The sequence below is a fragment of the Tetrao urogallus genome (assembly GCF_951394365.1).
Source record: "Tetrao urogallus genome assembly, chromosome: 4".
NCBI lineage: Eukaryota > Metazoa > Chordata > Aves > Galliformes > Phasianidae > Tetrao > Tetrao urogallus.
In genome coordinates, this window is record NC_136817.1 from 17,042,882 (window position 1) to 17,069,981 (window position 27,100).

At 37.0% G+C, this 27,100-nt stretch overlaps 1 protein-coding gene across 2 annotated transcripts in view; it reads left to right on the forward strand.

Annotated features, from left to right (window-relative positions):
• GRID2 (glutamate ionotropic receptor delta type subunit 2) overlaps positions 1-27,100 on the forward strand; it is a gene marked incomplete at both ends in the record, with an annotated part of 691,297 nt that overhangs the window by 255,301 nt on the left and 408,896 nt on the right. The gene's annotated exons all lie outside the window — the stretch shown is intronic.

Here is a 27,100-nt window from a genome sequence, read left to right on the forward strand (position 1 = left end):
TTTTAAAACCTACTTTTCAATACATCGTTGTTAAAATGCACGTGACATGTTAAAGTATTAAATTTATTGAGAGGAATTCATCCAGTCAAAACAGGAAGGTAATGCTATCTTTTTGAAGACTACAGTAAATTTATATGGAAACCAATATTTTATTTACAGCATGGTGTGTTAACATAGTTGGTGTGTAAGACAGGGTGAAAGCTCTGGTCATGACTGTTATTTTAAAAGACTGAATTTAACCCATTAATTCAGTGAATATGAGGAATTGTATTACTGGAAAAAGGCACGTGATTGGAGTAAGACACCAGGGAAATGTATTCTTTGATCTGTAGATTCAATATTTTATTTAAAATATTGCAGCTTACAAAAAGAAAAATGGAAAAAAAGACAGAGAAAGAAGAAAAAAAAATACAGAAATATCACTGAGCCTTCATGGAAAATACACCACTGCAGAAGTGATGTGGGGTTGTTTGATTTGTTGGGTTCTTTGTTGTTTGCTTGGGGTTTCTTTTTGAAAGGAAAAAATAACCAGAAGGTTAATTTCAAGTTCATCTAAGATTTCTGTTTTGGAATAGAATCCAACTGAAACTGTGACTGCTCATGGCCATAAGAGAATGAAAGTGTCTTTTGACAGTTAGATACAGAAATGTGGGTAGGGCAGAAGAGGATGTAAGCACAAGGAAGGTAAGGAGAGGGTGATATAGGATAAAGATTTCAAACTGATGTGGTTATAAAGCTACTGGCAAGTGATAAAGTGGTAATGGCTGTGGATAGGAAGAAATGTACCAGACAAATCCAAACAGAGTATCTGGAAAGCTGCCCGTCAGAAGGGACCCAAGAGAGCTGGTCAACAGCCAGCAGTGTGCTCAGGTGGCCAAGAAGGCAAGGAGTATCCTGGTTCATATCAGAAATACTGTGGCCAGCAGAACTAGGCAAATGATTGCCTCTCTGTATTTAATAGCGCTGGGACTGTTCCTTGAGTACTGTGTTCAGTTTTGGGGTCTTCAATACAAGACTGATATCGAATTGCTGGAGCCTGCCCAAAGAAAAGCAATGAGTATGATGAAGGGACTAGAAAATCAGAGTTGTGCGGAGCATCTGAGGATCTGGGCAATTTGAAGTAGAAGCTGAGGAGAGACCTCATTGCTCTCTACAGCTACCTGGCGGGAGGTTGCAGTGAGGAGGACATTGTCTTCTTTCAGGTGGCAAGTGATAGGATATGAGGCAATTGTCTCAAGTTGTACCAGAGGAAGTTTAGATTGGACATGAAGAATTCATTCACAGAAAAGGTGGTTAAGCACTGGAAAAAGCTGCCTGGGAGGTGGTGGGGTCACTCACGCCTGGAGGCGTTGTTGTGACACTTAGGGATGTGGTGTAGTGCTGGACTTGGTAGTGTTAGGCGTTATCAGATTTAATCTTACGTCTTCTCCAACCTAATGATTTTATGGTTCTATGCAATAAACACAGCGAGAGAGTGGGGACCTTGGGCAACTATGTTCTGGGTTGTTCTATTTACAACTTTTGTTGGTCTCTCTGTTTTTATTAAATGGAGTGTCAGCTAAGCATTCTGGAAATGGACTTGCAACAGTGATTCGTACTGTCTCTCCTCTACAAATAATTTAATAAGTGATTTTGAAAGAGGGAATGGTTAAAGTGATTTTTCCACAGCGGTATAATTGATGTGTATGCACTGGTGTGCTTAGTATCTAGCTGGTTACAGACAGACTGTGTGAAAGCGGGTCTCTTGAGTAACTGTCTTGCTGCACATTTCTTAGAAGTATGCATCCAAGTGATGGCAGACTTCTTCAAACATTCCAGTGGAATTTTATGAAGTTAACTGTGTGAGAGATAAATTTTCATTGTTACGTAGGAAAAAAAAAATTGAAAGTTCCTCATCTGCTGCTGATTTTGGTTGCAGTGATCATGGCTTCATTATCCTAGACATGCACAGAAGGATGACACAGACATAGGTATTAAGCCTGTAGGGTGTTTTTGTTTGTTTGTTTGGTTTTTTTGTTTTGTTTTGTTTTGTTTTGTTTTCCATTGGCATAACTGACACCCAAAACAACAAAAACTAGAGGAGAAGCATTTAGCTGGATTTAAAAGATTTTTCTTTTCCTCCCTGAGGTCGTGGTCTGCAAGCTTGGATTATGTAATACTTTAGCTTAGGCATGGCTCAAGAGCCTTCAGTTTGTTCCTGTTAATTGCAAGGGCTAATAAATAAATCTTACTTTTTGGTCTCTTGGTAGCTTGCTAACTTTGTGACACAGCAGAGCAACGCCTGTTCTGCTTTTTCCTCATGCTGTGGAACATTGTGTACTTAGTCCTTGTCTTTCAGGAAACAACATTCTGCATTACAGGACCATGTGATCATAATGCGAATTACTCTGTTTCTGTTGTGGCTTCCTAAAGCTGAACAAAGGAACTTATATTTACTTTCTGACATTCTGCTAGCTCAGGTGTGTTTAGGTATATTCTTGTACACCTAGTGTGCTATCATTTTTCTTACTAGGACTATGATGATGGTGGCCATTAGTGAGTCGTTCTCCTGCCAAATCTTAACAAATAGGAAATCTTCTTTTTCAAGATTCCAGGCAGAGTCTGGGCAGGAAACTTAAACAGTTACTGCTACATGCAGCTAGTTGAGAACAGGAACATACTTGCTGAAAGCATCACTCAGAGTATGATTGCCACTGAGTGATCATTAACACCGGATTCTGGACTGAATTCAGTGCTTCCCAGCTGGCCATCGTTGAGGAACTGAATTACTTGAGTAACTAATCATCTTAAGTAAAAACTATCATAACTTTTGTCATTGCATTTTGTGTACATATAAGGTAATTCCATGAATATATTGGTTGTAGAAGGCAAGTTGAGTTTTTTTTCTTAACAGTAGTAGTAGAGCTTGTGTTTTGTATTAAGAAGTAAAATAAGCCTTGGTAGGAAATCCTATACTCATGATCAGCTGCAGATTTTTGCTGGAATGCTTAACTGCATCCCTCGTGACAGTATTGGAAATTATTTGAGTTTGCATGATAGCATAATATCATTTGACTCTGGTAGCCCTGTAGAAATTTAAAAGATGTAAATGCATATGCATGAAAACCTGTTCCAGTGATTTTCTATTCACTTCAATGTGCTTTGGATGATCGATCATTAGTAATAATAATAAATATATATATATATATATTTATTTTTAAGAGGTTTTTCTCTTTAGTTTGATGGAATTGTGATAGTACCCATGGGATTTTGTCATGCATCTCTGAAATTGGCAGCAAAACTACCTCTGACTTTCAATACTTTTAATATTTACAGTGTGCTTGCTGCCTCTGGGTATCATATTTGGCATCTCACTGTGTCTGGAAGTTCACTCCTTGACTTTGTGTCAGCTTGGACAAGGCCCATCTTTGAAACTGCCAGCAAATTCCAGAAGCTGGAGATCACGAAAAGGGCAAAGATAGACACAAGCAAATATTTGGTGTATTTGAACCCAAGATTCTTGTCTGAAAAACTATTTCTTAATAGAGCCTGTGTGTATATATGTTGACTTTGAATGCTGTGCGTGATGTGAAAAAAGGCCAGTTCCCCATTTGCATAGCTATTTATTGTATTTAAAGCATGTTCTAGTATATCCCTTGGTCTTTGGCAGAGAAAGTCTATATTTGGTTATACATTATTAAGAATTCAAACTCTTCAGTACATGCTCCCCAAAATTTTAAAGATGTGAAGACTTTATGACTCAGAATAAACTGAAATAGATTTATTATTTGCAGAGCTTAAATTGTATCTCAGTATATGCTGTGGACCGTACAGAGATTATTAGAAGCATGGGATGAAAAATCAGTGAAAATAAGGTTGAAAGAAAAGGCATCAGTACTAATGACTATGGGAAGTAGAAAATTATATAAACTGTAAATTATATGGAGTCAATTGAGATTAAATACTTGGAGCAGTATTTGTGCAGGCACCTTTCTTGCATGGAGATTCAATTTCCAGTATATTGGATGTGGTGAGTTACGGCAGATACTCTACTTTTTTTCCAGCAAAGTAACAAGATTCATCAGTGTATTTGTTAAGGATTGGATAAAATAATTATAGTGAATAATGGATAATTAATACTCAGCTCAAATTCAGGCAGTAATCCTGATGTGCTATTTCTTACTGGATACGTGGAAATGTTGAAACTCACCCACTTTCCTATGATCATAAAAACAGTATTGCAAGTAGGAGTTTTGTATCTTTCTTCAGGTACTTTGTTGTGAGAGAAAGAAATCTGACTACCTTCACTGGAGTATCTGTAAGCAGAACCTACAGGAAATCCTATTTTCCTCCCTTAAAAAAACAGGAATTTAATCAAAGTCCTGGAAACTGCTTCCCTCAGTGATTATTTCACCAATATTCTCACATAGATAAGTCAGCTTGTTTTTTATTGTGTTTGCCCACCACCCCTTGTAAAGTAGACATGAAACATTGGCTCCTTCCATAGTAAACCATCTGGATTTGCAGATTGTCTGTCCCAAGTAGAAAGAGGTCAAGACTGGAGGTAAAATTGAACAACTGCTTGGAAACATCTGTATTTATCTGTTGTGCACACACTTGTGTTTTTTTCCAATTTTAAGTAGGTGACTAATCTTAAGGTCTTCTAACATGGCTTGCAGGCTTTATTAGGAAGCACAAGTTTATTTTTGAGGTTTGGTCTGTGAGGAATGTTATGATCCAGTTCTATTGCTCTGGAGCAAAATAAGTTAGTGTAATGTTTTGGGAATCTGGAGAGAGCTAGTGGCTGTGAGTGGCTTCGGTGGTAATGTACAAGCTGCTGCAAGTGGGCAGGGGGGTTTTTACAGAGGCAACTTGTGCTAAATTTCCAGAATAGACTGAAGGAGAAGCATAATGAGTATGATTAAATGAAATCAATGTACAAAATAAATAAATTAAAATTAAAAACAAACAAAAAGCTAGTAAGATTAAAAAAAAGAAAAAAAGTCAAATCCTGATATCTTAGGTTGTCTGTTTAGAAATATCTTAAGTATATTACATGTAGGGAGGCCCTGAAGATGCAATTTCACATCAGGACTATATGGATAGATAGTACTTGACAGAAGAGAAGAAATATTTTTCAGGAGACAACATCATCATCTTCACATCAGTAGAATGTAATGAAAATTAACAATCTGGGCTTAGTATGCCTCTGTTTTAGGAGCCTTTTTCAGCTCTTACTTTTTCAGGTGTTTGGCCTCACTCCAAAAAGTTTTGCATTGCTCAATCTGATTTGTTGTCGCTTTTTAGAGAAAGCTATTCTTTGCTTTTCTCATCTTTCCTTGACATTGCTTAGATCCAGAAGTAGTTTGAAGATCCAATTCCTGTTAAACTGAGAGCTTTTGAAGTAAGCATATGTATATTTAGAATTTACTGATGCTTCTTTGAAGAGCTGTTCTTGCACTCTGTGAATAGCTCTAATGAGTTTCTTTAGTTTGATTTAGAAACATAGCACAGCTCAATGCTATTGTAAAGAGTGTAGGTATGTTTCATAATACATGTTATGGAAATGTTTGATGCTGCAAAGGAAAAAAGAGAAGGTCTGGGGGATTTTATTTTCTTTTATTGGGAACTGGCAGGCAGAGAACAAACTAGGAACAAAACCTGAAGCTAACACCAACCATTAGACATTATACGTATTGTTTAAATCTGTATGATGCTAACCAGATGCAGTGTAGATAATAGGCTTAGTATAAAGAATCTTTTAAATCTTTTTAATTCATTTAGAATATATATATGGAAGGTCTATTGCTCTGTTAATGTAATGAATTAAATAAAAACACTTGCAGGAATTACAGGAGAGGAGTGGCGGAATCTTGTCCTTGATGCTTTGTTTTCTTAGATGGAAGCTAAGTACAAAAGCAGAGCACAACAAAGAAAACCAAACTGTAGATTTAATCCAATAGTTAGCTAAATGTGTTAGGAATCTTTTGTGTGTTATCCTTATCTTTTCCTCTCATTGTGCATTCGATCTCCAAATAGATTAAAAGTCCTTAAAAGGTTCAAGTGGTAGCAAGGTGTACCTTACAGAATTGGCCACTGTGTTGCAAATTAAAAAGCATTCTGTTAACGTTGATGGATTTATTTTGGGATTGTGTTTAAGTATATGTGTTTTCTTCTGGAAAAGAGTAATCGGAGTGATGTACCTCTCAGATAATTCCTTTTGGGAACTCAGCATCTTTCATTGAAGACTTCAGTTTAGTATCATGCACAAGATATATTCCAGATGTAATACCTGGATGAGAACTTTCAGATCTTCACTCTACCACACTGTGATAAGACAAAAAGACAGATTTTTAAGTAGTGTGTTATACACTAATGTCCTTACTTATATGCTAACTTATCCTGTGTAGAAAAGAAGTTATTACAGCAATGTATATCCATTAGCTTTTTACCTGAGGACAAGTACAGAAGAAGCTGAGTATTGAGTGGCCTACAGTTTATGTTCTCAATGATTTTTCCAGTTCTTTCTTATTGTTTTCTGCTTTATTTTTGTTTCTTTCTTGTGAGCTAAATTTGTTTAATATTGAAGTTTTACAAACTTTTACCTATAAGAATATTTATATGTGTAAATGTCTTTTCCTCTAGGTGACCTTGAAGGCACTTACCTTCATTACTTTCATTAATATACTTACAGGAGACTATTTTAATTTTTTTCTTTTCCAGAAGAGTACTCTGCAGTTCACTGCTTATGGGTGATGAATACACTTATACATTGAATCAGAGCATAATAACCTTATAAGTTTTCTCAACTGTAAAAACTCTCTCTAGGATTTCGAGATCAAACTTAATCTGCTCAAACAAGCTACGTAACTGCACAGCTTCTGTGCTCATAAGTAGAAATACGTTCCTATTTGTGATTGATGGTGTTTGTCTGAAGGCAAGAAAAGCATGGTTTTACTCTCTTTAGGAAGGAGAGTGTGTTTTAAGTATGTTCAGTGTGCACTTGCAGGTTGTAGCTCAGGTGCTTGGCTTCCAAAAGTTTGCCATTCATTCCTGTCCCCATGAAATCATCAGTTTTGCACTTGCAACAGCATTTTGATGCTAACTCTATTGACTAAGTCTTCCATGACCATCCTCAGAACATGGACCAAAGTGGAGTTGCTTTTCATCTTCATCTAGGATAGGATCTATGTAGATTTTAGTGTGGGTTTGTTTGTTTGTTTTTAAAACATGGCTGCATATTTCTTGTGTTTCTCTAGTAAACAAGAACAAAAATTTCCATGCAATTTTGTGTGTTCACGGTGATAAGAGATGCTATTATAGAGTTTCCAGTTTCATTTTGTCTTAAAATTCTATGAGTGATGATAGAATTTAAAAAGCCACACACAGAACACCATTAAAGGTCAAACAGGACAGTGTTGCAGTAAAAGCAAATAAAGCTGCTTAGAGTATATTAGACAAACGCCATAGGGAGTAGCTGCATGTGAACTGTACAACTTATTCAGCAATAAATAATCTGAAGGGATTTGTCTTCACTGCTTTGTTCAACTGGATAAATTTGTTCCAAGAAATAAAGAATTCAGAAGGCTGCATCACTGTGAATTCACATTTGTATAAGACTTGCAGACAAGCACAAAGGTATGTGCAAGTGAACAATGCTTTATCATGCAATAGAAAGTGAAGAAAAACAATCTGAAGAGTTGGTCATCATCAGAAATCACCTACGATTTTTTTTTTTTTTGCAGATAAACTTCCAATGTGCCTATTTCCAAGCCTTGCCCTTTTGCAACAGATGGCAATAATCCTAACAATATCTCCCATCAGGTTAGAAGGAAGTCAAATTTCCTCATTCCCCAACAATGTAGCAGTGTTCTCCTTTCTGCAGATTCATTTCATACCAAGTGAATTTTCATCATGCCTATGAAAAAAACAGTGCTGAGCGAAACCCAGATATTCTGCAGCAGAAACTGGACACCAGTTATTTTTCTCTAAGTAATCAGCAGAGAACAAATTTATCCTTCTTAAATGGAGGCACATATTCTTATTGATGGTAGCCATAGACTGTACAGACTGCTGTTTTCCATACTCTGTGCTAAGGGTGTGAAGAAGGCTGGAGGGAATAAATATATTTAGTATTATTAAGTGTTTTATTACAGGAGTAGGATCATTGAGGCTGTTTGGATTTACTGCAGCTGTTTTAGTCCAACAAACGGAAACATTCAGTTGGAGTGATCTGTGACCTTAAGATTGTATGAATCTTTTATCAACTAATACAGATGCTCTTTGCAGATTTAGGGTCAGCAGTATTTAGATATTACTGTATTAGGATGCTGCTGAGTCACATAGAGACTTTATTTCCTTCTTTGTTGTTAGACCTTCTGCTAAGCAGCGATGGCTCAAATTTATATATAAATGAGAAAGGACAAGGCTTGGATAAAGACCTGTCCTCGAGTTAGCAAGTCATCTTCAAATATTTTTAATGTGGAAAATTTCTTTGCTGTGTTTGCTGATGTCCTTGTAAGGAAAGATACTGTACCTTCACTTTGCAGAATGCTGCAGGGTGCAGCTTTAGAAACAAAGCATTTCTAGAAAAGCAAAGATGTTTGGATTTTGAGGAAAGGAGAAACTTTTTCAGGAAACACTTCAAGATGTAGGAGAAGATGTGTTGGGCTTGTGGCAGGTAAGTGCAACCAAGAATTTGCCTGTAGTTAAAACTGTTTATACATGAGGATGCTGAGGAGTGTTAAGGAAATTTAATGCTGTTTTGCAACCCAAAAACTTGTGGAGTGGCACAAAATACACTGATGTTTACTTTCTGATTAAGATGTCTGTCTTGACAAATGTGACTCTTACTTCTAAATATTGGTGGGAGCAGGGAGACAATTTTGCAATATATTATAAATCATCCACATTTCCATTGCATATGCCAATAAAATCTGATTTTCATAACAATAAGATACTTCACGTGTCTCAGGACAAAGCTCATCTTCGTAGTTATAAACAGCATGAAATTAATTAACTAATATAGCATAAAGCACTATTTACCTGGAATATATTAAACAAATACTTTGTACTCAGTGGAGACTACCAAAAGTGAATGTCATTTTATAACTATGTCTAGATGGCTTGTCAGACTAGCAAAGTAAATTGGCATGTCTGCTATTTTCAGTTTGGATTAAAATCAGTGACTTGGACTATAAAGCAAAGTTTTGGATATCTGAACACATCAGGTAATCAGGATCTGATCTACCTTTTATTATGATCTTTTTGTCCTATTTACAGGTTGTGTGAGTTTAGCTGTAAGACAATAAATTAATGTCTTTTAATATGAATTGTGGTGAGAATGGTAGCATATTACCACTGAGCTGTATTGGGTATTTCAACTATCTCTATACATCTGAGGTTAGTTCTCTGAACTTACTCTCAATTTTGAGTTGACGATAGCATAAGAAACTAGTAAAATTTCTCAAATGTCTTTCTCTGGGTGACGATGTCCAAGACTCAATGTTTTCTGAAGTTGTTATGGGTCTCTCCTTTAATCCCTGTGGCCTTTGGATCTGTCTGTAAGCATTTCATGTTTTCTTGCAACCTCTCTCTTCTTTCCTTGGCATAGTGACATACATGGGATGTGTCCTGAAGTGTTCTGGGATCTAAAAGATTTTGCATATAAAAAATTATCTTTTCTGGAGATGTCCTTGAATTCTCATTCTTTGCTTTGAAAAACCATTTAAGCATCAGGGTATGACCCACTTCCAACAGACATACTAAGACAACTCATTTCATGAGGTTTGTGATGTGAACTTTCATCATCTATATCAAAACAATTCTTTATCGTTTATATTGTCTAAAATACACAACTTTTAAAACTGTCTTAAAATGATTATTTCTTACAATGAAGTAAATCTCAGCATTCAAAATTCAATTACCAAATTTTTTTTTAAACAATCTTATTTCCCCAAATACTTTATTTTTGCAAAAACATTATTACCTATAATTAGTATTTACATTAGATTTACTACTTTTGAATATCAGGAGACACTGACTACATCTCCATACCCAGCAAGGGATGTTCACTGAAATTCTCTGCCATTGAGCTTGTAACCTGCAATAAGGAGACTGAGGGTTCACTGTATATTTTTTTCCTTCGGGCAGTATGTTTCTCTCACAGTTGGACCCAATTGAATTCCATTCTACTATACGACTTCAGGGAATACTGGCTGGGATTGTTAGAATACTTTGTGTTTTAGAGGTACTTTAGATCTGTGCATTGGGTTTCCACTGGGGTTATTATGTGTCCACTGAAACTAATAGAAAATCTCTGTATGATACTTCAAGTGGATAAGGATCTGGTTTCCTAAGAGACTGCTTCTTTTGGGCTGCTATATTTCTACAGCTGTTAACATCAAATACTCCCAAGCAGAACCTCTGGGGGAGTTGTGCCTCATGAGGAGTGGTCAGGAAAATGCCAGCTCCCTGCAGGATTTTTCTTCCCACTTGGCTTGTAGTATTTGGATTGGCTGGTGCCTGCCTTTCTACCATCTATCTCTTTCCTACTTTCTCCTTGTGGCATCCAAATTTGGGAATGGTATTTAGAGTGTTTGATCTTGCCTCAAAATAAGATATGATACAAATCTAATGTCTAAGACAACCCTGCAATCCATTTCTCTCATCATCTTTGAGGAATTCAATATGTTTGTGTTTCGACGTTTTGAAAATAGCATGCCTGTTACTGCTCTGTGCTTCTGAGGAGCAAGCTTCAAGAACACAGGAATAAAATATGCACTTATTAATAAAAATTGTAAGAAATTAGGTCTACAAAGTTTTGGTAGCATCTAACAGGTTTTGATTATTGTGTGATATATGATATACACCTTCCTACCTGAGCAGTGATGAGTTTGTCCCCAGGCATTTCCCTGCTGTGTTGATCAAATCCAGATATTGCTTTCAAATATAAGGTATGCTTAGGAGTTGCAAAACACACAGGCTGTGGCTGCTTGTTTCCGACCCTGGCATCTGGGTGATTGGCTCCATCCTTTTCCCTGACCTCTTGTCCAGCTCCACTGCTCAACACTGCAGCAGCTGTTAAAGTGTCCGTAGGGGCTGGCAAAGGGTTAGATGGCTGCTGGGTAATTATGCAGATGTGGCTGTCAGGAATTTATCTCCCTGTTTGATGTCTGGGTACAGTACAGCAAAACAACATTCTGATTTATTTTTTTTCACAGTCTCTCTCTGCAGACTGCACACTTGTAATGGTTTTTAAAAACTGCCCAAAGGTATTTTCTTGGAACATAAAAAAAAGCACTTGCACTCAAATCCCCAGGCCAGTGTATACCAGTGCTGCTATTACACACACATTGTATTTGTGGGACAGTGACATAAGGGAAGTTACACTTCAGAACTATTGGGTGCAGTTTTGTTAATTGTGTCTCAAAAAAATAAACAAGAACAGCAAAAAAAACAAAAACAAAAACAAAAACCAAACCTGTATTTTTCCTCCAGATAAAATTATGACATTTTCTTAGTCTTGGGATAGTCACAAATTAATTCACCATATTTCTCATTTCCTATTGTTAACAGAAATGAGGCTACCAAAGTCTTATGTTCAGACAGTTTTCCTCCCTCAGAAGATGAAAGTGGTCCATAACCAGATGGGATTGTTCCTGTCTTTTCTATTGTTTTTATAAAAGGGTTGGCAGATCTACTGCATGAACCTACACTGCTAAGTAGAGCACAACCACTGAGCTATTCACAGAATCCCAGAATCGCAGAATTGCAAGGTTGGAAACGACCTGCAAGATCATCTAGTCCAACCACCCTCCCATTCCTGTTAGTACCACAAGCTAGTAAACCATCTCTCGTAGCTCCTCATCCAGGCGCCTCTTGAACACTGCCAGGGATGGTGACTCCACTACCTCCCTGGGCAGCTATTCCAGTGCCTGACCACCCTTTGAGAGAAAAAAGTTTCTCCTAATGTCCAACCTAAACCTCCTCTGGTATAACTTCTGGCCATTTCCTCGGGTCCTACTATTTGCCTGGGAGAAGAGGCCAGAACCTTTTACACCGCAACCTCCCTTCAGGAAGTTGTAAAGTGATTCGATCTGCCATAAAACCAGTTAGTTTGAGTACAAGTAGTAATATAGCTGTACCAGTCCCAGAACATACTGCAGCCTGAAATGCCACTGAGTATGGCAGCAGAGATATCAAAATCCTGTGGAATGCATGTGGGAGATGGGAGATGTGGTAGAAGGGAGCCTGTTGGAGAAGTTTGTTGGTGTTTATTAAGAGTTATACGTGTTCACAGAAGTGGCAAGTGTGTTCCTCATCAAAAATTTTCCGTTTAAAAGGAGAACAACATGGAAAACCGGTGTACTGTCAGAAGGTGGTTTTCTGATGGCAATATTATAATAATGTTGACTTTTAATTAAGTGAAGTTGACGTATGTTAAGTCTACAGACTAACCATCTGTTGTTGCATTAATGATTATCCTTCGTAGCATCAGTTCACGACCCATGTTTTGTTATGTTTTGCTTTTTTCTTTCTCTTCTTTTTAATTCCCCTAGATAGCCTTCTGAAATGCATACTTGTTGATTAAGTCTTGAAATACTGGCCAGAATCAATTTGGATGAGGCATTTACCCACTGCTGGGAAATGAACTTTGTGCACAGGATTATATTTTCCATATTTCTGCTTTTCTTTGTGGTTAAAATGTTTCCGGCAAGAATTTCTGATAGTTGTCTTCACTGTGCCAAAAAACCTTTAATCAACACCTTCTAATTTATGGACTGTGAGGAATCCCTGTTAATGTATGTTTTGCATAGAAAATTAAACTAGAAAATGCTTATTTTTCTTTATAAAGGTGGGGTATTTCAAATGTGTGTGTTATCTTAAGCAAGAGATCTTCATGTGTATGATTTGTATATTGAATTTTTATCTTCAGCACCAGATGTATTGTGCATAAAAAAATATTGTTTTGTAAAAATGACTCCTGGAACCAGCAGCAAAACAATATGCTTAGTTCCATAATGACAGAGAAAGTAGTTGCAAAGAAAACATTATGCTGTAATTTGCAGCTGCATCTCACTTTGTTTTAAGTATTTATACTGCTCATTACTGATATTGTACTTACTGTTTACAAAAATAATTTTATAATAACTTAATCTAGATGAGCATTGCTTTTCCTCTACCACCCATCCATAGAGAGTTATTTGGATATTGAATGCATTTCCTAATATACTTTCAGATCGTCATTTTTTAGTAGATTCTTAATGTTTCCATCATCCAGGATGAACATCCTTTGTTTGGAATGCTGGAGAGTTAACATTCAGTTTGGCTTCTCTTCAGAGGAAGCTTAAAATAACAGCAATAGTTACTCTGGTTTTCATGGAATCCTTTATTCCTACTGGTGACTGTTGAGATTGCAAGTGGCCTCTTAGTTCAGACTTCTGACATTAGTGCTCTTCTCAGAAGATGGGCCATGTTGAGTACCAGTGAGAAGAACAGGATTCATACTTGATTTTTTTGATGGAAAAATCTCTAGCTTCGTTTTATCTGTATAGTCTTTGTGTTACCCTCAAGGAAAAGAGTTTGGCTGATAAAAGTAAATTCTTTCTCTTTTGTCTTTATAATTCAAAGAAGTATGTAACTGACTGCTTGAATACCTTGACAGATATAATTAATTCTGTTTTGCAGGGAGAGGGAGCAGTTACTTTTGGCATTGACATAAGAAGGTCATTGACACTTGAGGTTGATTAACTAATTTAAGTTGTAAAGAATGGAAACAGAATCACAGAATTGCAGAGGCTAAAGGGGGACCTCTAGAGATTGAGTCCAACTCTCTGCTAATGCAGGTTCCCCACAGGTCACACAGGCAGGTGTCCAGACAGGTCTTGAATATCTCCATAGAAAGAGACTCCACAACCTCTCTGGGCAACCTGTTCCCCGAAGTAGTGGAAAAGTTGGCACTCATGATAGAAAAGGTGGCAGCCATCTTGTGACATTTCTGATGTTAATAGTAGTGGTAGGAAAGATGATAGCAAGTGTAAGGTGCTTCTGATACTGGGAACCTTGGCTATTGCAACACTGGATGAATCTTCTAACATTGATCCCATCCATGGTGAAGTTTGTCGACTTTTTTTTGTTGTTGTTTGTTGTATTTAGAGGTTTAGTGGAAAGTTCTTAAAAGTAAACAAATCTTTATATAAATCCTTCAAGTGAAGGAGTTCTATACACAGATACGTTTCTGAATCTCAAGATAAGACAAGGTATGTAGATGATGTCACCCACATATACCACATGCAGGCTGTTCCACATCAGTTCATCAGCTAAGTCTATCCAGCAGCCACTAAGGTTTCCTGAGAGTTTTGTGTTCCTACATCTCCATCAGAACACGTTAAAGGCAGTCTGATATGTGCATGTGTTATATGCTGGTTATTCAATTTATATGCCTTTATAAGAAAAGCCTGTGGTCACACTCTTATTTAAATTCTATCTGAAATCACTGCCTCTTCAGAACAACTTCTACATCTTCTTGGCAGATCTGTGAAATGACCAGATGCAGAAAAAGTGCCCCAGAGCAGCTATTTCTTTGGCATGCTATTTGCCAAGAATAAGAGTGTGATGGTGTGATCCAGGTATTCCCTGTGCTTTGTTAGAGTGCTGATCAGCATCGGTAGGTGTGTTGTTTTGTTGAAGCTACCTTCTAAATATCCTGAATGAATGTGCAGCAAAGGTTGCAGTCCAAGGATAAGGGACAGAGATAAGGGACATAGCTTTGTGACTGAGCTCCTGGGGAAGAAGCCCTAGCATGTTCATCATTTAAGATCCCTGCAGTCGGATGTTGTTTAAGTCAAGATGAATATCTGGGAAAAATAATGAAGTAAAACAACCCTATGTAGTGCTTTAAAGTTAACAGTGCCATCTTAATGTTAATTTTCAATTTTAAGAGGCAGCCTTTGAAAACATCTTCTAATAAATCTGCGTGATGTCACCCATTAATCTGATTAATTCCACATTTAATAGTGTTCTACTGCAAACAGAACTCACCAGTTAACTGCTGGATTTTTTCTAACATTTGATGAAAAAAAGCCTCTTGAGTATTAGAAAACGATTAGGAATTTTTACAGAAAGGGAAGAAAGCTTGCAATTTTGTTAGTATGAATGTTGTTAGGCTTTGATATACAGATTTTTTCATGCCTAATAACTGATTGCTATCACTGATTGGTATAATTTGAATCATTGTTATCCTGAAGAGAATTGCTTGATTAAAAATATTTATCTCTCAAGAAGATGAAAGAATTCCAGTGTATAAAAGATTAGCAAGTCAAATTTTTTTAAATTGAATACAAAACCAGAAAGTCAAAGGTTTTCTTTTCCTATTATAGCATGCTAGCAGAGTATGAGGAGCTAACAGCCCTGTTACTGTATTTTCTCTATATATGAGAAGGAAGAAGCTTCAGCTGCTTAGGTGAGCACTTCCAGTTCTAGAGTTCCTCCCTGTAAACAAGCTGCCAACAATGATCAATCCAAATGCCAGTTCAGCTGTGAAAGGGCTGGTGCCTCAGCTACTATTAACTGCTTGTGATGGAAATGAAGTTCATATTCTTCTTATAAGTCTTCCTTCTCAGTGTTACCAACCACTCAGACACATTACAGAAATTTCTCTGGAAGCCAAGACTTTATTCTGTGCCTGTCTTTCTTGTTCTCTCTGAAGTAATATCATTTTATGTAAATAGACAACTCTGGCAGCTGTGTGAGAGCTGGACTGTGGCTATGGATGCTGTGTTTTGGGGGCAGTTTAAACCACCCTGGTGCATTGACAGTGTGAACAGAGACCAGTTAGAATGAAGTGGGCTTTCACCAGGAAGGCAAGATCAGGCTTCAAAACTGTAGTTCTTTGTCTGTGGACAGCATGAGCAGCTGAAGGTCAGTGGCTGCTGGAGGACACTGTAGGAAGGAGCCCAGCTCCCTCAGAGCTGCACAAGTGGCACAGTGCTGCAGATGCCAAGGTGATTAAAGCAACCTGTAGAGGCAAAGCCATGAAGGTTGCCAAGGCAACCTGATTTCTTCAATCTGAATGAACACAAAATATAAAATACCAACATAAATAATGTATTGCTTTATTTTCTGAAGAAACAACCTCAAAACAACATAAAAAGAAGTCAAGCTTTTTTATTTATAAATTTGCATGTGGATTCTGTTAATTTTGGTATGATAGTATTTTCCTGTTGACACAACTTGTGTTCAAACATTGTGTGGTTTGTAAGTAAATGTGGGAGCTGAGAGAGTGGACTAAGCAGGTTTATGGTTAAAGAAATGTCTATTCATACTTAATGTAAAGTGTATTTTTTTGTTTACTTTCTTACTAGCTTGTGCTGCTAAGTAATTAGGGATTTATTGGAGGATGGAGCATTTATGATGGTGATATTTTCTAGAGAATTTACTGGCTGGAAATAATGTAACCATCAACCATATTTAACCTGAAATAATGTGTTAAAATACGCATTTGAACTTTTTAAGAGAAGTCTGAAAAGAGAGAGGTCTGTAGCGCTATGGAGTTGTGCTGTTCTTGGCATTATTTTGCATTTTATGTACACATTTGCAGCATCTTTGTGAACCCAAAGTGGTTCATACCTAGGATTTTTAACTGTAAGTTTCTGTTTTGCTCTCTGTTGTTTAAAGAAACTTCAAGATTGAACTGCAGATGACTTATCTTCCAGCCAGAAAGCAAAACATATTAGGGAAGAAATAATGGGAAGAACTATAGAATTTGGAATATGGAGATGGATGCAAATTCTGATCAGATGATCATATTTTATATGATCTTGGTTTACCCAGCAGCTCTATTTTCCAGTGGCCAAAGCAAGGGGAAAAAACAGTAGGAGTGTGTTAACATGGTATAAACCCTTGACAAATAAGCCCTGCCCAGAGAAAAGCATCTTTTCTATGGGAAAGAGTCAGGACTTAAGTAAGGGCTACAGTGCATGTGAAGGCGATTATCATTTCACTGTATGTGTATCTGGCCTCAATTTCTTGCATGCCCCACTTATCTTTGCAGCATAGAAGTCTAGCATAAAAGGAAATAATATAATGTGATGTTGTTGCTGTAAGATTTTGATAGCCAGAAAGAACTGAGATAAATCCTTCATGTAGACAGGCAGAAATGTCTAAAGACGGTACAGTGCTACATTTTTAAGTGGGGAAAGCTATGAGGACAATTCACGCTCTTATTTTAAAATGTGGGTTTGGAATAAAATTTGAAGTTCTCAGTAATTAAGACAAGTTTTAGGAAGTAATAGCACTCGTACTAGAAGAATTACTAGAAGTAATAGCACTCGTACTAGCTACAGCTGTAGCAGCGTTGTATTGCCCTAAGGGTAATGTACATGGAGGTATTCATTGGTGCCACATAAACATGTATGTAATGGATGAGGATTTACTATCAAAAAAGGGAAAATGATGCTCATAGTAAGTATTTTTATCACTCAGAAATTAGAGTTTGCACAAAGACTAAATTGTAGTAAATCAAGAATGTTAGGCACTTTATTATGAAAGACTATGGTACAGGCAACTCAGATTGATAGATGAGCACAGCACTTCCACGTTTCTCTGTGAGGAGCATAAACAATAATTTGAAATGCTGCAGATGGAATAAGAAAGCATTTATCTGTTGCCACTTTTGCTGTTATGTGTGTGTAAATCTGAGGAGAAATTGTTGTCATTTCATCCATCATTCAATTTTCCTCCAGAGATAATTACCTAAAAATAGATGTCACTGCAGTACAGTCCTTGATTGTTGTTTTAATTTATTATTTGTTTTAGACCAAATTCCCTTTAAATAAATGGGAAATGTATCAATGTGTTGAGGTCTAATCCTTTAAAGATCTGAAGTGATCTTTGTTCCAAGGAGTTTTTGGTCTGTAAATATGTAGAGGGAATTAGACAGGCATCAAATGTAAATTCAGAATAGCATGTAGCAGGTCTGTTTTCATCTCAGTAAAGTTTTTCATTTTTTAATGAAACATCTCCATGCCTGATGGTTTTTTCAGTGCTACAGGTAGGAAACTTGGACTTTGATGGGCAGAATGGCAATGTATAAGAAAGACCTGTTCAGTTCAAGACTGCAGCTAAGCACAACTTAGATAAATGGTAGAAAGGTGTAATGAAAAGTACGTTTAGTCACAAGAAAGAAATCACATGAAAGTGATTTGGATTGAAGTTTAAATACCCTTAAGTTGTATCTTAGTAGCATTGTTCACTGTGTCCAAGTTACAGTCATGTAGGCTTCCTCTTCACTGAATACCCCAGCCATAAGAGTTTCCCTTTCACATGATATACCCAATACTAAAAGATTTCTAGCTCTGATCTTCAAAAACAATCACCTTTTATGACAATGGTAGCTATTCAATTCATACTTGAGCTTAATTGGGCCTGTGCTTCATTGTTTGCTTTGTGTTAATTCTGTTGAAATCTGACTTAGAATAAGTAAGATTTTTGAAATTTTCTCCAGGTTTCTGATATGTTCAGTTTATCATTCCAAATGCATCCTTCTAATACAAAACTCAAATGAAAACTGACAGTTCTTCACACAGTGCTTCTTTAGAAACAGTCATTTGGTGAATACCATTATCAGCATAAATTTAGGTTGTTGAGTTTTTAATAGAAGTTTTCTGGTATTATCTTAAACAGCCCACAAATGTAATTATTTAGATACAAACAGAATGTAAATAACTGGTTCTCTTTCTGTAAGAAGGAAAGCTCTTTATAGAAACATTGAAAAAATACCTTAGATGAAGGAACTGCTGACAGTATTTTATGCTGTGGTGACAGACTGACAACTACAAAACCAGTGCTTAGAAACCTCTGTTCATTACCTTTTAATTACGCACTGACTTATGCCCTCTAAACTTGGGTACATTGCATTTGAAGAGGAGAGTGTGGTGGTGGAATAACACAAAAATCTTTTTCTTGACCTGAGCACTAGTGTTTTAAGTGTATTAATCTGAAACATGCTGAATACTAAGTGCAGAATGGGAATGTTGCTTCCTTAAAAAGAAATCAAGGCCTATATCTCCTGTCTTCTTTCCTGTTGCTTTTTGCAGTTCTAGAGTATGAGAGCAGCAGTGCAGCTGGCTCATCTTACTGCCCAGGGAGTACACTGGAGTAACAAAAACCCTCTAGTGGTATCATGCCAGCAGAGCAGCCTTATTTCATCCTTTCTGCAGCTTGCAATATGAAATACATGTCAGAGGATATACACATATATTTGGAGTGAAGCGAGACAAGAAAAAATTTTCTGGAGTAAATCCTGAGGTCTGGAAAGACTTAGTTTGCATTTGTGCAGAGCTTGAGTTTCCTCCAATCTTTGATTTGATGTCAAAAGGAAAATGGCAAAACTGAAGTACCAATACATCAACAGAATCAGGAAAGGCCCTATTGTGAAATGTTTGCCCTGAATTTAGAATACTGGTATACAAGTAAACTGTGCACAAACTGTAAAGACAAAACTGACAAGGTTTACTTCCAGAGTCTGAGAAATAGGCATAAACCTTCTTTACCTGTTTCCTGAGCATTAATTGGGCATATGCTTAGTTCAGAAACCATCTTTAAATGAATTAGATGAGAGAAGGAAACTCACATGACTTCTGCTGCAAACCAGCCTGATTTTCGAAGAGTGCAACAGCAATGAATAGAAATTGTCCTTTTTATCATAGTAAACCTTTTGCTTTAGCCTGTAATATATTTTCACTATCAGAGTGAAAAGAGCAGAAGAATATTAGGGATTAACAACCAAGTTTCAATGCAACTTCAGAAAAAAAGGGTCAAGATTGCAGCCAACTGATCTATTTAAATTTAGTTGCCAAGGCAACCTTTGCGAAATGCTAGGAAATTTGAAAGAAATCTTTTTTATAAAGCACATGAGTAGATAAAAACTATGTTGAAATATTTGAATGTTAGGATTGCAAAAATCAAATATCTGAAAGCTAAGATAGACCAAAAATGAGAATTACCTTCAGTCAGTAATCCATAGTAGCCAGGAAGCTGTCAGTTGTTCAGCACATGCACACGCACTTTTAATCCCCCACAATGTATATTTGAGTATTGCATTTAGTGCAACACATTGCAGCTTCTGACTAAGTACTCTACATCTAAATTACCAGTGTCATACTGGGAATTTTGTGTTAGACAGCCATGGTCTTGCAATGCTGCATAAACTTTAATGAATTCATCCTAGCCATACCCAAAGGGAAGTTATTGTTTTATCTCTATTTTACAAATGACTCTTCAGGAGATGATAAACAAAATTGTCAAGTAAACATTTGTTTGTGGAGGCATGATCTGAATTTTCAGAAGTATGCAGTTTTGCTGCAGTATTCCCATTCAAAAAATCATTTCAGTCAAATACAGTTGTAGTTTGAGTGCTTAGCACTTCTGTAAATCTGGCCTCAGGTGTTGCGGGAAATGAGAAACACACAATTAGTAGCCATCTGTGAAATGTTTGCCCAGCATCATACTGGAGCTTGATGGCAGAGATGGGGATGGAATCCAATCCTCCAGAGCAGCATTCAATTGTCTTCACCATCAAATTCTCATTTCTCTTCCGTCTGTCTCCAGCACTATTTATTAACTCCTTGCAGCATTGGCAACAAATGGGGCATGGACAACAACCTTCACTACTCAGCCCTGATTCATTCGTGTTGTGTGGTCCCATACTACACATTGAGTGAGATACTCATCTCACAGGAGGGGTGCAAAAGTACATTTGTGAAATTAAAAACTGATAGTTAACAGAGAACTGAATAAGAGCATTTTCCCTAGGTTTTGAGTACTTTGCTTTACATCCCTAATGTTCTTTTAGTGTGAGCTGATGATTTGGAAATATTTTTCATGTATATGCATCTTCATTCATGAGGCTATATATTTAAATCATTTCTGCAATAATAGCAGTTGTTTTGAAAATCATAAGCAACCTAGACATGTGTGCTAAGTATGTGCTATAAATGTGTTCTCTTGTATAGGTTTAGAAAGAAGAACTTGACGTTATTTGTTATTGTTTTTGTTACTTTTATTTTATTTTTAGCTTTGACTTCAGAGTAGGAATGAATAGCTCCTAGTCTGGAAAATGCAGACCAAGAAGAGAAAATAAATCAGTCAACCATAGGAATTAATTCAAAACAGAATGTCAAAATGATAATATCAAATCCTATGGGAATAGACCTGAATAGTGAATTCTTTTGCTACATATCTGGAAGGTAACTTAAATATAGAGAGACAGTAGTTTCTTATTGTTGATTACATGGAGAATGTCTTGGTTTCGCAGATTTACTCTTCTACATTGAGACAATTTGCTCTGTTGCAGTTCCCATCAAAGAGCATTAGGGTCTGGTGATGAGAGACAAAAATGTGTTTTTTTGGTCTACTTCAGGTTTCCCTCAGGATCTGATAATAATAGATTCTGCATCAAGAAAATGTGAGGAAAACAGCTTGAATCTCAGACACACTGATCACTGCTTAATCTAAATCACTTTGCCAAATGTATTTTCATCAGGATTTAGAGTTTGAAAGCAACCCTTTAGATTTTTGAGTCAATAGACTTTTCAGAACTATTTTACCGGTTATCACTTAAGATTTTCAGATAAGTTAACTGCTTAGATAAAATACAAAAACAAAATACAAAATAATAATAATAATAATAATAATAATAATAAAAATACAAAAGTCTTCACTGCATGTGAGCAACATAAATGATACTCACAGAACATGGCTAGTGAGATCCATTGAGGAGACTTGGATGATAGCAGCAAGCAGAGGATGTGTATGGAGATGATAACTGGGTTCAGAATGTGGGGTTCATGTCAGAGACAGGGATAGATGGGTTAAGGAACCAACAGACTGTCTGAAGCGGTCAGGATCTGCACATGGAAAAAAGGCTCTTAAGTGCTGTATTCAGCAAGCTCTGCTTTCTACCTTTAGGGCACCTCTATGATCAGGGTTTTCTGCTATGAAAGTTCACAAAGCTAGCTCCTGATGTTCTCCAGCATCTGTGTAAACATCATCACTTGCTGATGACTTGTCATTTTCTAGTTCCCAGTGGGTCATTGCAATTCTGGTGTTTTAAATCTGATATTTCAAGTAAACGCCAGAATGCTAGAGCTGGGTTTGCAGCTGAACAAGAGACCAGCAGCCCTCTGTTTGTGTTCTGTTGCAAATGCAGAATGGATCAATGAAAGTACAATATTAAAGTGAATAAATTTAGTGATAGAAATCATGATCCACATCGTATTTTGTCACAGTAGAGTTTTTTGTGATTTCATCTATGTGAAGTAGTAAAAATGAAATCTATTTTTCATACAGTGTTAACGACTCTGTATAATGAGTCTGGAAGCCCACTTGTTTTTTGTAATTTGTAATTATATGTCCATATAGGAGCTTCATACAAACAAAGCGATTGCAAGACTTGGCAACAAATCTATAGTGTTAATATGCAGAAAATGTGCGTATGATTCATATAGATACATTGCATGAAAATATTACTGAAGTCATCCTCAGGCCAAATGGGAGACAACTAAAAGTTTCCCACTAAACAACGCATTGTGTTATAATTAGGGATTTTAACTCAAAGCTTTTGATGCTAACTGTTTCTCCTGTTGTAACTTTATTCCTGAAAAAACATGATCAGTTCTACAAATGTTATTTATAGAGACTACTTAATAGTGACACAAGACACCACTAGGCGAATCTGAGTGAGTTGGATGAATGCAACCTTGTTATACTTATATGATCATTTTGGGATAAATAATATTAACTACCTTACAGAAAGTTTTTCTTCATGTAAATTCCATAGTTGGGTTGTGAATATTTGAGCTTAAAAGAATAGATTTCACTTAGGATCTTCATAGCGTATATTTGGCTGGAAAAATGGAAGAGGAAAACCCCAAAGGTAAGAGATTTTGTGTATGCTGAAGTATGAATTACTCTTCCATGTAATACAAATTGTCTATTGAACTGAAATGACTTACCTTTTTGTCTCGTAATTCCTGAGGGTAATTGGCATCTCAAGTGTTAGACAAGTGGAATAGTAGTATGAAGCTCTTTAGGGAAAAAATAGTATTGATTTACTCTTATTTGCAATTAATATAATGGTGTTTTTTCCCCCTTATGTTCAAGCCTGGAATTGATGAAGTACGTGCACATACTGGGGCAATATGTACATTGTTACTGACCTAAAGACACTGGTATCAGAGAGAAAAAACAATGAAATAACTGCAGCTTGCATGTTAAATCTTTAATACCTCTTTAAACCTTAGCCACCGAGCATGTATAACCAGCAAAATGACCTGAAGTTTTGATGCTATCAAACCTGAATTAATCTAACTAAACCAAATTACTTCAGCATAGTTTGATATCCAGAGTAAATGTATTGACTACTACTCATCTCTGTTGTGCTTCTATGGGATTTCAAAAGCTTAATAAGGTTTAACCACAGCTTCTAGAATCAACATAATCACTGCTGGAAATAATGTGAGTTGTTCTCTTCCTTCTTCAATTTGTACTGTAGTGGTGTTCGAAAGTACTATGCTATTTGATCTCCAATTCTCATGATACACGGTCATGCTAAAGAATTGGGCAGACCATATTATCCTGTGCTTTGAAAGAAAAGGTATGTTAAATGTAAAATCCCAATGACAAATTTCAGTATGACCAATTTAAGCAGTTTTCCTGAAGTTCTAGTATGATTTGTCCTTCTCACTTGTGATTTTTTTTTAACTTAACTTTGAATGAACCAAAGAGTCTTGAAGAAGGCATGAAACTATTTTAACAAATCTCAAGAAAAACTGACCTGGATTTATGTCTTATTTTGGAGCCAAATAGAAGTAATATTTTACGTTCAGTGAGAGCTCAGGATGTTTTTCAGTTCAGATGAATTAAAACTGATAAATCATTCTCAACAAATCCGTGCAGTGCTTAGATATATTGGTTTATTCTGTAGCTTCTGTTACATACAGTGCTGTTTGAACATTATTATTTTCTTAGATAATGTAACTTACTTAATTTTTCACGGTAGGTATTAACTCTGTAGCAGACAGCAAGCCACTAGAAAAATGTTTTATTCTAGTTTGAATTGAAATTGAACATCAGAGTTGCACATGTGACATTTTCAGACACGTACTGTATCATGATCTTTGCTGTTTTCTAGCAAGAGTATAGTCTAACTGAAAAATTTTTAGAGCATGTAAGAGCATGAAAAATGCTATTTTTTAGTCTCAGGTACACTGTCAGCTTGGAGCATTTATCAAATAAAGCCTCTGAATACTGAAGAATAATTCAAAGAGTATCGTGTGTAGCAGGTGAACTTCTGTCTTTATTGGACATTAGAGTCTATCCCATGTTCATAATCACTGTCTTGGGAAAATGCCCAGGATAGAACATTTTGGCTATATCTGCTATGTAGTTCATATTATGAAATGCTGTAAAACCTGCTATGGGTCCTTGTCAGTGATCCCCATCCAGCAATCTTGAGATGTCTCCTTTTACTTTAGATGTTTGTGCCTTTGTCTGTACAGCACAGGGAGGTATCCCCAGGGATTCGGCTGAACTAGCTCATCCCTAGTGGGGCCAGGAAGATGTCCCAGCGGGAGTCAGTGGGTGAAACCTCAGGAACACCCACTCTCTTGAATGTCTGTAGGCTGTTTGGATGACTGGCACCTCACAGTGATCTACTTGGACTGACCCAATTCTGCCAACACATCTTTCTGAAGGACATATGGCATGGCCCACACCATTCATCTCTCACTTACACCAGGATGCTTACACAAAGTGTGGTTCTTCACATAGTTGCTCAAGGAGAAGATCTATACCTTCTTTTTAGTACAGAGGTACATGCAGAAGTTTTTACACAACTATGCACGAAGCCACATGGAAGGTCAAGGAGGCCTACTTTGAAGCAGTAACAACTGTTCATAAAGGTAATCCTTTTTAGACAAGATCCAGAAGAGCTTTGAGAAGGAGTTTGCAGTCTCAACTGTAGAATAAGCACCTCATTGAGGGAAGGAAAGAGAGGTAAAGAGATACTTAAAGGATGGAGGAATTTCTTGTCAAACATCTTGCATGTCTGCAGAATTGTTAAGTGTCCTTTACACCATTTCCCGTAGAAATGTTGTGTAGTCAGTAAAAAGATTGTTTCTGGAAATAGTGTGCCTCAAGTTATCTGTGGACTGGCACGTGGTTTAAAAAAGAAGGGGAAAATATGAAAGCTGGAGAATGCTGGTGTCCTTTTCAGGGAATGACAGCTTTTTTTCTTCTTTGTTTCCAAAATACTACATACTGTGAACAAGTGTTATTGAGAATAAGGTGACCTTGTCATCTTTTTTCACTCAAGTTCAGAATGAAACCGCAGAAAAAGTTCTGTCTCTTTGTTGTATGCTCTTTGGTTGTTTTCTTATAAGGTGGACTAGGAGAAGACAATAGCAGAGGGCCAACAAGACTCTCATTCATTTCTGGAGTGGTAGCTGGAGGCTGAGATCCCTCCACATCTGAACTGTAGATAGGACATAACCCCACAGAGTATAACCTGATTTCTGGCTAGCCTTGGTCAGAACTGGGAAATCAGCCATCACCTCATCTGCTAACATGTCTATGATCACTCCCAGTCTAAGTTCTGTGCTCTCTGAACTGCTGAATCTGGGTTCAGCTGTGTGACCATTGTTCATGATTATGCCATGCCCATCTGCACATGGATGAATTTGATCTGATAACAAACATATGTTCTGAGCGCATGAGTTAATGGGCCATGGTTTTGATGCAAAGCTTTGATGCAAGTTAATCTTTGTTTGTTACAGACCATCAGACTTTCAGAGCAATGCTGTTTATTTTTTTATTAATGGTCAGTGGCATATTTTGTTCATTTTCTGAACTATATGCCCTTGCATGAAGGTAATCTCTGTACTAGAATTAAATCCAAAAAGTTCTTGAGGAATCTTTATTGACTAAGTCCTCCCTTTCAGAATAATGACACTTTATTATTATCCACTGCAAATGAATGTGATTTGTGTAAAAGCTCTCCATAACTCTGCTTCAAATGTTGTCTACTTGTCCAGTAAGAGGAATGGAAAATACTTTCGTTTATGTAATCTGACTGCTCTGAGTAAAACATGCCAGTTTATCTACAAAAAGACTTACCTTTGTATAAAAATTCTCTTTTGGTTTTGTTTTCCTGATTGTTTTCCCAGTGGATGTTTAAGCCCATGTAGTGCTGCTGAATGTAGAACAACTTTTCAAGGTAAGTAATCCCTTTGCAAGGCCAGTGCAGTTTGCTGACTCTTAAGATAATTTTTCATGCTTGATAACAAATTGTTTCTGTGGTTTATAATGTTTCTGGATTCACTGCTCTGTACACAAGTGTGATGGCCCTCAATAGGACCTGACCACGCAGCTGCAGGATATCCCAGCAGGAATTTGATCTGGCAGCTAAAGGACTGTAAAAGATCTAAGACCAGTGTTGTTGGCAGTGGGATATCTTGCCATATGCTGAAGCTGCAAAACACCTTGAGCCTTAAGGACCCCAGTTTTCTAAGTGTTTTTGTTCCAGCAGCTGAGCTGCCAGGATTGTGTACAAGCATGCCTCTGAGAGTTTGTCCTGAATTCTGCACGTTCTTGCTTTGATCACCTACACTAAATACACTAAATAAAATTAAACTGAATGTATAATGTATATGACTAGCTTCTGTCTTGGGTCAAGAGAGACAACAGATGGGGAACTGACAGGAAATGAAAAACAAACATTGGGGTGGGACAATAGCACTAGGTGATGGAACCATTGGTGAGAAAATACTTGGTCAATGTATAAATGGCATCATGCACCGGCCCTGGGATAAATGAGTATTTAATATGAGTAATAATGAGTATTTGATATGAGTAAGCAGGGTGCTTGCTTTGTCAGTGCTCTCCCATTCCTCCTCCTCCTCCCTCTAGCACAGTTATGGTTGTCCTGGGCTGCAACGTGATGAGAGGGAGAAAGTTGGAGAAGGTGTATGCGTGAGGCAGTGACTTGTCAGGGAGTCTTCATTAGTAAAAGCATTCATCCTGACACAGACTCGCGTGTGCTAGGGAAAGATAGGTTTTTTAT